Below are 13,581 nucleotides of genomic sequence, written 5' to 3' on the forward strand. Positions count from 1 at the left end.
TGGAAGGCCAAGGTGGGTGGATCACAAGGTCAGGAAATCGAGACCATCCTAGCTAACACACGGTGAAACCCCGTCTCTACTAAAAAATACGAAAAAAAATAAAATAAAATAAAATAACTAGCCGGGCATGGTGGCGGGTGCCTGTAGTCCCAGCTACTGGGGAGGCAGAAGAATGACGTGAACCCGGGAGGCAAAACTTGCAGTGAGCCAAGATCCGCTACTGCACTCCAGCCTGGGCGGCGACAGAACACGACTCCGTCTCAAAAAAAAAAAAAAAAAGAAAAAAAAAGAAAAAAGAAAGAAAAGAAAAGAAACAAAGAAAAAATTATATGAATCGCTTCATTTAAAAAAAAAAAAAGTTGAAGGCTTATCCCACATTAATTCCTGTGTAAGATGCTGGTGATAAAAAGTTGAGTAAAATAAGATCCCTTACTTTGAGGAAGTAAGGAAGTTTCTCTTTTTTTTTTTTTTTTTTTTTTTTTACTAAGTAAGTATACCTCCCAGTAGTCGCTGACTTGAACGACTGAGATACAGGTTTGGCCTTTAATTCTGCAAAGGTTTGAAAGAGGCCTCAGGTGAAAATAGTACATAGAAACAAGCAGGTGAGGCTTTTTAATGAAAGTCTTACAAAGGCAAGTTTGATTCTCACTCAAGCATTGACCTTGCATCATGGTGCCTTGGCATGACCTTTCTTTATCCTGAAGAGGGTGTCTTTTTAGAATAGTCTTTTTAGATCATAGACACAGAATATTGATTTTCATATTTACTTTTGTTATGATGACCAAGATAACATTGATTTTTGCAGGGCTTTGTTTTTTCACTTTTACATGTCTATGATCGTCTCACATCTTTGTTGGTTCTGGGATTCTTATGGTGTCCAAAGACAATATAAACAGCACTTGTTTTTAAATGACTGTATTGTAATGATGGTGAGTACTGGAAAGACAGCTGCATTCTGCCCTTAGGAGAGCTGCACTTTACTGACTGGTGGAGTGATGGACGTGATGTAGAAGACAGCTGTGGGGAATTTCTTTGCTCACAAAGCAAGAAGCACTTTACTTCACAAAGCACATTAAAGCTTGCTCAAATTTTCCAGGTTTGGCCACTGGGAGCTGTTGTAATTGGCTCCTGTGTTCCTTTGACATAACTTATCATGGTTTCTTATTTTGCTTTATGGTTTTGTTTTGTTTTGCTGGTCTTTACATTCTGGCACTACAAGATCTCCAGGATCAACTTTAATATTAATTTCCTGCCTCAATCCAATAATCAGCCATTTCTCCAAGAAGTCCTGGTTCCTTCTATTTTACAAGATCTCAGTGTTAGCTATGCCCATTGCTGCAGGGGTGTTATTCCAGACCCTCTCAGATCACAGAGCAAGGAAACATACATGTGTATATACCACCTTATGTATTACATACCTATGAACACTTCCACACGCAGCTGTCTCTGTCTGTATTAAGTTAAAACTTGAGTTAATACTGATGTCTCCAACTCTAATCCATGAACACATAGGTCATTCTAACTCCCTCCACTTGCTTATCTGTAAACTTCCATCCCAACAGTGGGAAATCTGTCTCCTACCACCTGACATCCATTTACTTAATTGTTCAATTCATGTATACATGTATATAAGCATCAGAATTGTTAACCCTTACTCTTATGGAAAATAAATTTATTAACTGGATACTTTCTTTTGCTTTTAGTTTCATAGACTCCTTATTTCCAAGGCTACTTAGGTTTTCACCTCTTTCCACTTCAGTGAGATTGTAATCATGTATCTGTAATATAGTTGTTTTTTTGTTTGTTTGTTTGTTTTTTCTGTCCTATTCTGCATTCCATCTTGGGATTCCCTGACCTTGGAAATGTTTTTCTTTTTCAAATTTGCATACATTCAGGTTCACTCTGTAATAAAGGTCTATGGTTTTTGGTAAATGTATAATATCTTATATCCACCATTACCGTATATTCCTTTAAAAACTCCGTTCCTCACTTATTCAAATTGTTACCATTCTAATCACCTGGGAACCACTGATTGTTTACTATCTCTATGGTTTTTCTGTTCCAGAATGTCATATAATTAGAAAGAGATAGTATGTAATTGTTTTAGACTGTCACCTGGCAATATACATTTAAGATTTAGCAGTGTCTTTTTATGGCTTGATATTTCATTTTCTTATCTTTCTGAACAAGATTCCCTTGTTTAGATGTAGCACAGTTTGTTTACCCTGTCACCTACTAAAGGACTCTTGGTCGTTTACAGTTTTTGATGATAAAGCTGGTATAAATTTTCACAAGCAATTTTTTGTGTGGACATAAATTTTCAAATTACTTGGGTTGAAAGCTAGGCATGCAATTGCTAGATTATATGACAAAACTATGTTTAGCTTTGTAAGAAACTGCCAAACTCTTCCAAAGCAACTGGACCAGTTCGCAAGCCCATCAGCAATGAATGAGAGTTCCTGTTGCTCCACAACTCCCAGAAATTGGTATTGTCCGATTTTTTTTTTAATTTTAGCCATTCCAATAAGTATATCATGGTATTTCAATTTTGTTTTAATTTGAAATTCCCTAATGTAATATATATTGAGCTTCTTTTCATAGGCTTATTTGCCATTTGTATAATTTCTTTCTTTGGTGAGGTATGTGTTCAGATCTTTAGCCATTTTTTAATTAAGTTGTTTGTTTTCTTATTAAGTTTTAAAAGTTCTTTGTATATTTTAAATATAAGTACTTTATCTTGTATATGCTTTGCAAATATTATCTCCCAATCTGTAGCTAGTTTTTCATTCTCTTAATAAGGTCCAAATCTCATTTTTTCTCAGATCATGCTTTTATTATTGTATATAAAACTCATTTCCAAACCGAAGTTCACATAGACTTTTTTTCTAAGTTTTATAGTTTTAGGTTTTACATTTAGGTCTATGATACTTTTTAGTTAATTTTTATGGAAAATATAAGGTCTATGTTAGCCTTTTCTTTTATTTTGCATATGACTGTCCAATTGTTCCAGCATCATTTGTTGAAAAAATATCTTTTTTTGCATTGAATTGCCTTTGCTCCCTTGTCAGTATATTTGTGTTCATTTCTGGATCTCTATTCTGTTCCATTGACATGTGTCTATTCTTCAGCCAAGATCATGTTATGTTGATTTCTGTGAATTTATAGTAAAATTTGAAATTGGGTCTTGTGTGTCTCCCACATTTTTGTTCTCCTTCTTCAGTTCAGTGTTGGCTATGCTAGTTTTTTAAATAATACTTTCTACATAAATTTTAGAATCAATGTGTTAATTTCTACAAAATAATTTGAGTTTGGTAGTTTTCTGCATATAGATTTTCTACATCATTTGTTAGATTTATACCTATTTCATAGTTTTCCGGTGCCGTTGTAAATGGTATTTTAAAATTTCAAATTAAAGTATTCATTGCTGCTTTATGGAAAAGCAAATTGACTTTTGTAATATTGATCTTGTACCTTGCAATCTTGCTATAATCACTTGTTTTTACAATAAAATTTGGTTTAAAGATTATGTAGGGTTTTCTTCATAGACAATCATGTCATCTGCAAACAAAGGTAGATTTATTTCTTCCCTCCAAATGTACCTTTTATTCTCTCTGTCTCTCTCTCTTTTATTTTATTTTATTTTTTTCATCTTATTTCACTAGCTAGGGCTTCTAATACAATGTTAACTAGGATTCCTAAGACAGGACATTCTTGCCTTGTCCCTGATCTTAAGAGGAAAGTGTCAAGTTCTCATCATTTAAGCATGTTAGCTGCAGTTGGTATTTTGTTTTTCAAATGTTAATCATTGAGTTACAAAAGTTTCTGTCTACTCCTAGTTTGCTGAAAGATCTTGTAATGAATCGGTGTTGGATTTTTGTCAAATGTTTTATCTATGTCAATTGATATGATATTACTTTTCTTCTTTAGTCTGTTGAAGTGATAGAAAACAATGATTGATTTTCAAATGTTGAACCAGCCTTGTATACTTGGAATAAATCCAAGCTGGCTGTGGTGTACAATTGCTTTTCTATGTCATTGTATATAATTTGCTAATATTGTGTTGAGGATATTTACATCTTTGTTCATGAGAGATACTGGTCTGTAGATTTCTTTTTTCAGATGTTTTTATGGTATTTATAATACCTCACTTCGGTATTAAAGTGATGATGGCCTCATAGAATGAGTTAGGAATTGTTCACACTGTCTCCATTTTTAAGAAGAGATTATAGAGAATTGAAATCATTTATTCCTTAAATGGTATACTTCCATAAAATTCACTAATGAAACAATCTGGATCTGGTAACTTCTCTTTTGAAAGGTCACTAATTGTTGATTCAAATTCTTATTATTTTCTTCATTGTTTTGAACTGTTATTTTAGATTCGGGGGTACATGTCCAGGTTTGTTGTTTAGGTAAACTTGTGTCACAAATTTCATCAGCCATGTATTAAGCCTTGTACTCAATAGTTATTTTTTCTGCCCTATTTCTCTCCCTCTCGCCCTCAAGTAGACTCCAGTGACTGCTGTTCCCCTCTTTGTGTCCATGTATTCTCATCATTTAGTTCCCACTTATAAGTGAGAACATGCGATATTTGGCTTTCTGCTCCTGCAATAGTTTGCTAAGGATAATGGCCTCCAGATCCGTCTATGTTCCTGCAAAGGACATGATTTTATTCTTTCTTACGGATGCATAAATTCTCATGGTATACACTCCAATCTTCTTCATATAACTAGACAGTTATCCCAGTACCCTTTATTGAATAGAGTTCTTTCCCAAGTGCTTGATTTTGTCAGCTCTGTCAAATAACAGATGGCTGCAGGTGTGTGGCCTTATTTCTGGGCTGTCAATCCATTCTATTGGTCTATGTGTCTGTTTTTTTACTAGTACCATGCTGTTCTAGTTATTGTAGTCATGTAATATAGTTTAACACTGGGTAAGGTGATGCCTCCTTTTTTTGAAGCAGCTAGTTGACTGGGGTTTATACACTGGGGTTTGTTGTCACTTGCCAGGAAAATTTAAGACATGAACACACATGAGGAGTTTAGGAGCGGAGTTCAGGTAGAGGAGAAGAGAAAGAGAAATGGCTTCCTTTATAGAGGAAGGGGTCTCTGAGCAGAAAGGACCAGCTTTGTGAATGCCCCAAATGTTATAGTCCAGTTTGAAGAGGCCATGTCTGATTTACATAGGGCTCATAGACTGGTTTGATCAGGTATGACATTTATACACTGCACAGGGAAGGCTTGTTGCCCCACCCTAATCTTATTATGCAAATAGGCTTTCCAGTTGATCCCTGCCATCTTGTCTACTCTCAGTACACGTGGTTGGCAGAGAAGGGAAGATGGAGTTGCCATCTTGAACATTTCTAGTCCTTAGTTCCTGCCGGCATTCATCCCATGCAAGCTCCCAGCTTGCTTGTCTCTGTCTGGGGCTCAACTTTACAGGCTGCTCTTTGTTATAAAATGATTTGGAGATGCTTTTCATTAAAAAGAAAAGCCTGGACCGGGAACAGTGGCTCATGCCTATAATCCCAGCACTTTGGGAGGCCGAGGTGGGTGGATCACCTGAGGTCAGGAGTTTGAAACCAGTCTAGTCAACATGGTGAAACCCATCTCTACTAAAAATGCAAAATTTAGCCGGGCATGGTGGCAAATGCCTGTAATCCCAGTTACTCAGGAGGCTGAGACAGGAGAATTGCTTGAACCTGGGAGGCAGAGGTTGTAACTGAGATTGCGCCATTGCACTCCAGTCTGGGCAACAAGAGTAAAACTCCGTCTCAAAAAAAAAAAAAAAAAAAGAAAAAAGGAAATAATAAAAGAAAAAAAAGAGGCCTTACTGAGGACTCCTATCATAGTCTTGCTATCTGCTTAAATAATTCCATCTTAACTCCTATATCATTTTGTTCTTTTTGCTTAGGATTGCCTTGGCTATTCAGGCTGTTTTTTGATTCTACAGGAATCTCAAAAAAGGTTTTCTAGTTCTGTGAAGAATGTTGTTGGTAGTTTGATAGGAATAGCATGGAATCTATAAATTGCTTTGCGCTGTATGGCCATTTTAATAATATGTATTCTTCCAAACCATGAGCATGGAATGTTTCTCCATTCGTTTATGTTATTTCTGATTTCTTTCAACAGTGTTTGATAATTCTCATTATAGAGATCTTTCACCTCCCTGGTTAGCTGTATTCCTAGGTATTTTATTCCTTTTGTTGCAGTTGTGAGTGAGATTGCATTCCTGATTTGACTCTTGGTTTGGTTGTTGGTGAACAGGAATGATAGTGATTTTCGTATGTTGATTTTGTAGCCTGAGACTTAGCTGAAGTTGTTTATCAGCTGAAGGAGCCTCTGAGTGAAGACTATGGGGTTTTCTAGATATAGAATTACGTCATCTGAAAACAGGGATAGTTTGACTTCCTCTCTTTCTATTTGGATGCCTTTTATTCCTTTCTCTTGTCTGATTGTTCTGTCCAGGACTTCCAATATTATGTTGAATAGGAGTGGTGAGAGACCAGATCATTATCTTGTGGTGGTTTTCTTTTGTTTTTATTTTTATTTTTATTATTTTATTATTTTCTTTGAGACAAAGTCTCACTCTGTCACTCTGTCGCCCAGGCTGGAGTGCAGTGCTATGATCTTGGCTCACTGCAGCCTCAACTTCCTGGGTTCAAGCGATTCTTGTGCCTCAGCCTCCTGAGTAGCTGAGAGTACAGGAACCTGCCACCAAGACCAGCTAATTTTTGTATTTTTAGTGAAGATGGGGGTTCACTGTGTTGGCCAGAGTGGTCTTAAACTCCTGGCCTCAAGGTGATCTGCTTGTCTCAGCCTCCTAAAGTGCTGGGATGACAGGCATGATTTACCTTGCCTGGCCTTGTGCCAGTTTTCAAGGGGAATGCTTCCAGCTTTTGCCCACTCAGTATGACATTGACTGTGGGTTTGTCATAGATGGCTCTTACATTTTGAGGTATGTTCCTTCAATACCTAGTTTGCTGACAGTTTTTAACATGAAAGGATTGAATTTTATCAAAAGCATTTTCTGCATCTATTGAGATGATCATGTGGGTATTGTCTTTAGTTATGTTTATATAATGAATCACATTTATTCATATGTGTATGTTGAACCAACCTTGCATCTCAGGGGGAAAAACCTACTTGATCATGGTGGATTAGCTTTTGATGTGCCGCTGGATCAGTTTTCTAGTATATTGTTGAGGATTTTTCCATCAATGTTCAGCAAGAATATTGGCCTGAAGTTTTCTTTTTATGTTGTGTCTCTGCCAGGTTTTCACGTCAGGGTGATGCTGGTCTCATAGAATGAGGTGGGGAGGAGTCCCTTCTCAGTTTTTTGCAGTAGTTTTTGTAGGAGTGGTACCAGCTCTTCTTTGTAAATCTGGTAGAATTTGGTTGTGAATCTGTCTATGCTTAGGCTTTCTTTGTTATTATTTATAGGCTATTTATTACAGATTTAATTTCAGAGCTTGTTATTGATCTGTTCAGGAATTCAATTTTTTTACTAGTTCAGTCTTGGGAGGGCGTATGTGTCCAGAAATTTATCGATTTCTTCTACATTTTCTAGTTTGTTTGCATAGAGGTATCCATAGTAGTCTCTGATGATTATTTGTATTTCTGTGGGGTCAGTGGTAGTATCCCCTTTGTTGTTCCTCATTGTGTTTATATGGATATTCTTTTTTCTTGTTCATTATTCTAACTAGTGGCTTATCTTACTAATTTTTTTTTAAAAAAACAAGCTCCTGGATTCGTTGATTTTTTGAATGGTTTTTCATGTCTCAATGTCCTTCTGTTAAGCTCTGATTTTGGTTATTTCTTGTCTTCTGCTAGCTTTGGGGTTGGTTATATCTTGCTTCTCCGGTTCTTTTAGTTGTGATGTTAGGTTGTTAACTTGAGAGCTTTCTACTTTTTTGATGTAGGTGTTTAGTGCTATAAATTTCCCTCTTAACACTGCCCCAGCTGTATCCCAGAGATTCTGGTATGTTGTATCTTTGTTCTGTTTAGTTTCAAAGAAATTCTTAATTTCTGACTTAATTTTATTACTTTCCCAAAAGTCATTCTGGAGCAGATGTTTAAATTTTTATGTAATTGTATGGTTTTGAGCAATTTTCTTAGTCTTAAATTTCATTTTTATTGTGATGTGGTTCTAGAGTGGTTGGTATGATTTCAGTTCTTTTGCATTTGCTAAGGATTATTTTATGTTCAATTGCTAGGTCAATTTTAGCGTATATGCCATGTGGCAATGAGAAGAATATATATTCTGTTTTTGCATAGAGAGTTCTGTAGATATTTATCAGATCCATTTGGTCTAGCATTGAGTTCCGGTTCTGAATACCTTTGTTAATTTTCTGCCTTGATGGTCTGTCTAGTACTGTCACCAGGGTGTTGAAGTCTCCCACTATTATTGTGTGGGAGTCTAAGTCCCTTTATACGTCTCTAAGAACTTACTTTATGAATCTGGGTGCTTCTGTGTTGGGTGCCTATATATTCAAGATAGTTAGATCTTCTTATTGATTGAACCCTTTATCATTATGTAATGCCTTTGTCTTTTTTGATCTTTGTTGGTTTAAAGTCTGTTTTGTCTGAAATTAGGATAACAACTCCTGCTTTATTCTCTTTTCTATTCACTTGATAGTTTTTTCTCCAACCTTTTATTTTGAGATTATTGGTATCATTGCATGTGCGATGGGACTCTTGAAGACAGAATACCGATGGGTCTTGGTTCTTTATATAGCTTGCCACTCTGTACCTTTTAATTGGAGCATTTAGCCTGATTACATTTAATGTTAGTATTGATATGAGTGGATTTGATACTGTCATCATATTGTTAGCTGTGTATTATGCTTATTTGTTTCGTTGTTTTATAGTGTCACTGGTCTATGTCCTTAAATGTGTTTTTATATTGCCTAGTAATGGTCATTCCTTTCTATATTTAGTCCTTCTCGCAGGAGCTCTTGTAAGACAGGTCTGGTGGTAACAAATCTCCTGAGCATTTGCTTGTCTGAAAAGGATCTTATTTCTCCTTCACTTCTGAAGCTTAGTTTGAAGGGACATAAAATTCTTCATTGGAATTTATTTTCTTTAAGAAAGCTAAATATAGGTCTCCAATCTCTTCTGGCTTGTAGGGCTTTTGTTGAGTGGTCTGCTGCTAGCCTGATGGGTTCCCCTTGGTAGGTGACCTATATTTTCTCTCTAGCTTCCTTTAACATCTTTTTTTCATTTTGACCTTGGAGAGTCTGATGATTATGTGTCTTGGGGATAATCTTCTTGTAGAATATCTTACTGGGGTTCTCTGCATTTCCTGAACTTGAATTTTGTCCTCTCTAGCTATGTTGGGGAAGTTCTCATGGATAATATCTTAAAATATGTTTTCCAAGTTGTTTCCATTTTTCCCATCTCTTTCAGGGATGCCAGTGAGTGGTAGATTCACTCTTTTTCCATAATCCCATATTTTTTGGAGATTTCGTTTGTTCCTTTTTGTTATTTTCTCATTATTCTTGTCTGTCTTATTTCAGAAAGCCAGTGTGCAAGCTCTGAGTTTCTTTTCCCAGCATGGTCTATTCTGTTATTAATACTTGCAATTACATTGTGAAATTTTTGTAGTGTATTCTTCAGCTCTACCAGGTTGCTTACATTCTTTTCTATGCTGGATATTTTATGTCCAATATTATTTTATTATGATTCTTACCTTTCTTAAATTGGGTTTCCATGTTCTCCTAAATCTTGATTATCTTTGTTCCTATTGATGTAATTAATTTTATTTCTGTAATTATAGCTGTCTCAGTGCAGTTAATAACTCTTGCTTGAGACTTAGTGTGGTTGATTGGAGGAAAAACACACTCTAGCTTGTTGAGTTGTCAGAGTTCTTGCACTGATTTTTTCCAATATTTGTGAGCTCATGCTCCTTCGATCTTTGAAGCTGCTGTTCTTTGGATGTGTGTTTTTTTTTTTTACTTCATCATATTTGATGACCTTGTGGGTTTGATTCTGGCGTAAGGTGGGTTCAGGTAAATGGCTTAATTTCTGGAACATTTTAGGGTGCCACAGCTCATCTCAGGGCTCCTGGACTACATGTTTAAACTTTGGGGAATTGGTGTTGGACCCATCTTTTTTCTTTGGCTTCTCAAGTTTGGGAACATTCTGCAATGGAGGGGGCAAAGTGCTCCTGGACTGTTGTTCATAACACTCTGTTGAGTGGTCCCAGCCAAAGCATGTCATAGGGTGTTAGAAGCAGAATTTATCCTCATTTACACCTGCCAGCACCAGCAGCAGTATAGGGGGGCAGTGCACACTTGTCAGTCATGGCAGGGTGGTAGTAAGTGCCATGATGCCAGCCTCCATGTGGGTGTTTGCAGCAATGACAATGGCAGCATGGCTCAGAGGTCCTGGGGGCCTGCACCAATGACTGTGCATATATTTGTGCCAGTGGTGGTGTTAGCATGGAGGCAGGACACTGACTGGTGCAGGATTATGTGCGCCCTCTATGCACATTGACATTGGTGGCAGTGACCACTCAGCGCAGGAGGTAGTCCACTGTTCACTGTGCTTCAATTAAAATTATTTAATAGATATAGGTCTATTCAGCTTGTTGATCTTTCCTATTTTAGGCGTGGTAGTTTTTGTCTTTAAAGGAATTGTCCATTTTAACTATATTATCAACTGTGTGAGCATATAATTGTTCATACTATTCCATTATCGTCTTTCTAATGTCCATGGAATAAATAATAATGAACTTCATTTCTTCATTAAGTACTTTGTGTCTTCCCTTTTTCTATGTTTAGTATATCTACAGGTTTTTTCTTTTATTGTTCTTTTCAAATAACCAGCTTTTGGTTTTGCTGAGTTTTCTCTACTGTTATTCCTATTTACAATTTCATCAATTTCTGCTCTAATTTTGTATTATGTCCTTTCTTCTTGTTTTAGGCTTAATTTGATCTTCTTTCTGAGTTTCATATGGTGGAGGATCAGGTTACTGCTTTTAAATCCCCCTTTCTAATACATGCATTTAATGCTATAAATTTCCCTCTAAGGACTGTTTTTGCTGCATCTCATAATGTTTGGTAAGGTGTATTTTCATTATCATTTAGCTCAAAATATCATCAAATTTCTGTGAAGACTTCTTTTATCAAATGTTATTTATAAGTTTTTTCTTTCAATTTCCAAAATTTGGAGATTATTTTTATCTCTCTTTCTGTTGTTGATTTCTAACTTAATTTCATGTGGTCTGAGGACATACTTTGTATAATTTCTTTACTTTTAAGTTTGGAAAGTTTATTTTATGTTCCACAATATAATGTGTCATGGTAAATGTCCCTTGTAAGCTTGAGATGACTGTCTATTTTGCTATCTTCATATATAGTGTTCTATAAATGTCAGTGAGATCCTGATGATTGATAGTGTTTTCAGATCATATACAACCTTGGTGATTTCTTCCTACTCTATCTACTGAAAGCGAGGTGTTGAAGTATGCAACAATAATGGTGGAATTGTCTATTTTCGTTTCAACGTTTTCAGTTTTAGTTTCTTGTATTTGAAGACTGTCATCAATTACATATACATTAGAGATTGTTATATTTTTGGGGGTAACTAACCCATTTATCATTATGTAATTATGCTTTTTACCCATTATAATTTCTTGTTATGAAGTCTGCTTTGTCTAAAATTAATATTGATATTTCGGATTTCTTATTATTAGTGTCAATATGGTATATCTTTCATCACTCTTTTACTGTTAACCTGAGCCTTTACATTTCTTTTTTTTTTTTTTTTTTTTTGAGATGGAGTCTCACTTGGTCGCCCAGACTGGAGTGCAGTGGCGCGATCTCGGCTCACTGCAAGCTCCGCCTCCTGGGTTCACACCATTCTCCTGCCTCAGCATCCCAAGTAGCTGGGACTACAGGCACCTGCCACCACGCCTGGCTAATTTTTTGTATTTTTAGGAGAGACAGGGTTTCACCATTCACAGGATGGTCTCAATCTCCTGACCTCATGATCCACCTGCCTCGGTCTCCCGAAGTGTTGGGATTATAGGCGTGAGCCACCGCGCCTGGCCTGAGCCTTTACATTTAAAGTGGGTTTATTGCAGATGCTGTCAAGTTTGGTCTTGTTTCATTATTCACTTTGATAATTTCTACCTTTTGTTTGTCATTTTTGGAGATTTACATTAAAATTGATTAATAATATTGTTTGATTAATATCTACAATTTTTTTACTATTCATTGCAATTAGTTTCTGTTACTTTCTCCTTTTCTCTACCTTTTTTAGTTTGAGTTTTATATGATTTCATTTTACCTCCTCTTTTAATCTACCAATTATAATCCTTAAAAAAATTTAAGTGACCCTAGTGTTTACATGACACAGTTTTTACTATTCTAAGTTTACCATCACATAAGTCATGACCATGTCATGTGAAGTACAGAAATCTATGAATTTTTTAATCAATTAATTAATTTTTAAATTATACTTTAAGTTCTAGGGTACATGTGCACAACATGCAGTTTTGTTACATATGTATACATGTGCCATGTTGGTGTGCTGCACTCATTAACTTGTCATTTACATCTATGTATCTTATAACAGAATATTTCCAATTCTTCTGTCTCATCATTTGTGGCATGGTGTAAATGGGCCCACATTTGCCTGCTCGCCAATCGAAAGCCAGATGCAAGAGACAAGGATTGGTAGTAGGAAAAGCATATTTAATTGTACAGTGAGAAATTGAAGAAGATGGCAAACCAGATTTCTGAAGTATCATCTTAAATTATAAAATTTACCATAGGGTTTGTATTAGTCTGTTCTCATGCTGCTAATAAAGACATACCCAAGATTGTGTAATTCATAAATGAAAGAGTTTTAATGGATTCACAGTTCCACCTGGCTGGGGAAGCCTCACAATTATGGCAGAAGGCAAAGGAGAAGCAAAATCACATCTTACATGGTGGCAGTCAAGAGAGATTGTGCAGGGTTACTCCCATTTATAAAACCATCAGATCTTGTGAGACTTATTCGCTACCAGGAGAACAGTATGGGGGAAACCACCCCCATGATTCAGTTATCTCCACCTGCCCCAACCCTTGACATGTGAGTATTATTACCATTCAAGGTGCTATTTGAGTGGGGACGCAGCCAAACCATATCATTCTGCCCTGGTCCCTCCCAAATTTCATGTCCTTGCATTTCAAAACAAATCATGCCTTTCTGAAAGTCCCTCAACTCTTAATTCATTTCAGCATTAACTGAAAACTCCACAGTCCAAAGTTTCATCTGAGACAAGGCAAGTCCCTTCTGCCTATGAGCCTGTAAAATTAAAAGCAAGTTAGTTACTTCCTAGATATAATGGGAGTACAGGCATTGGGTAAATATACCCATTCCAACTGGGAGAAACTGGCCAAAATGAAGAGGTTATAGGCCCCATACAAGTCTGAAATCAAGCAGGGCAACCATTAAATATTAAAGTTCCAAAATGATTTCCTTTGACTCCATGTCTCACATCCAGGTCATGCTGATGCAAAAGGTGGGTTCCCATGGCCTTGGACAGTTCCACCCCTGTGGCTTTGTAAGGTACCTCCCTGCTCCCAGC

General features: G+C 36.4%; 1 long non-coding RNA gene across 1 annotated transcript in view; it reads left to right on the forward strand.

The window, feature by feature from the left end:
- The first annotated feature begins 495 nt into the window (after positions 1-495).
- LOC103879661 overlaps positions 496-13,581 on the forward strand; it is a 42,342-nt gene continuing 29,256 nt past the window's right edge. The window contains exon 1 of the long non-coding RNA XR_640377.3: positions 496-2,486. This is a non-coding gene — a long non-coding RNA (uncharacterized LOC103879661). The remainder of the gene's footprint in view (positions 2,487-13,581) is intronic.

This window comes from Papio anubis, chromosome 19, assembly GCF_008728515.1.
Source record: "Papio anubis isolate 15944 chromosome 19, Panubis1.0, whole genome shotgun sequence".
NCBI lineage: Eukaryota > Metazoa > Chordata > Mammalia > Primates > Cercopithecidae > Papio > Papio anubis.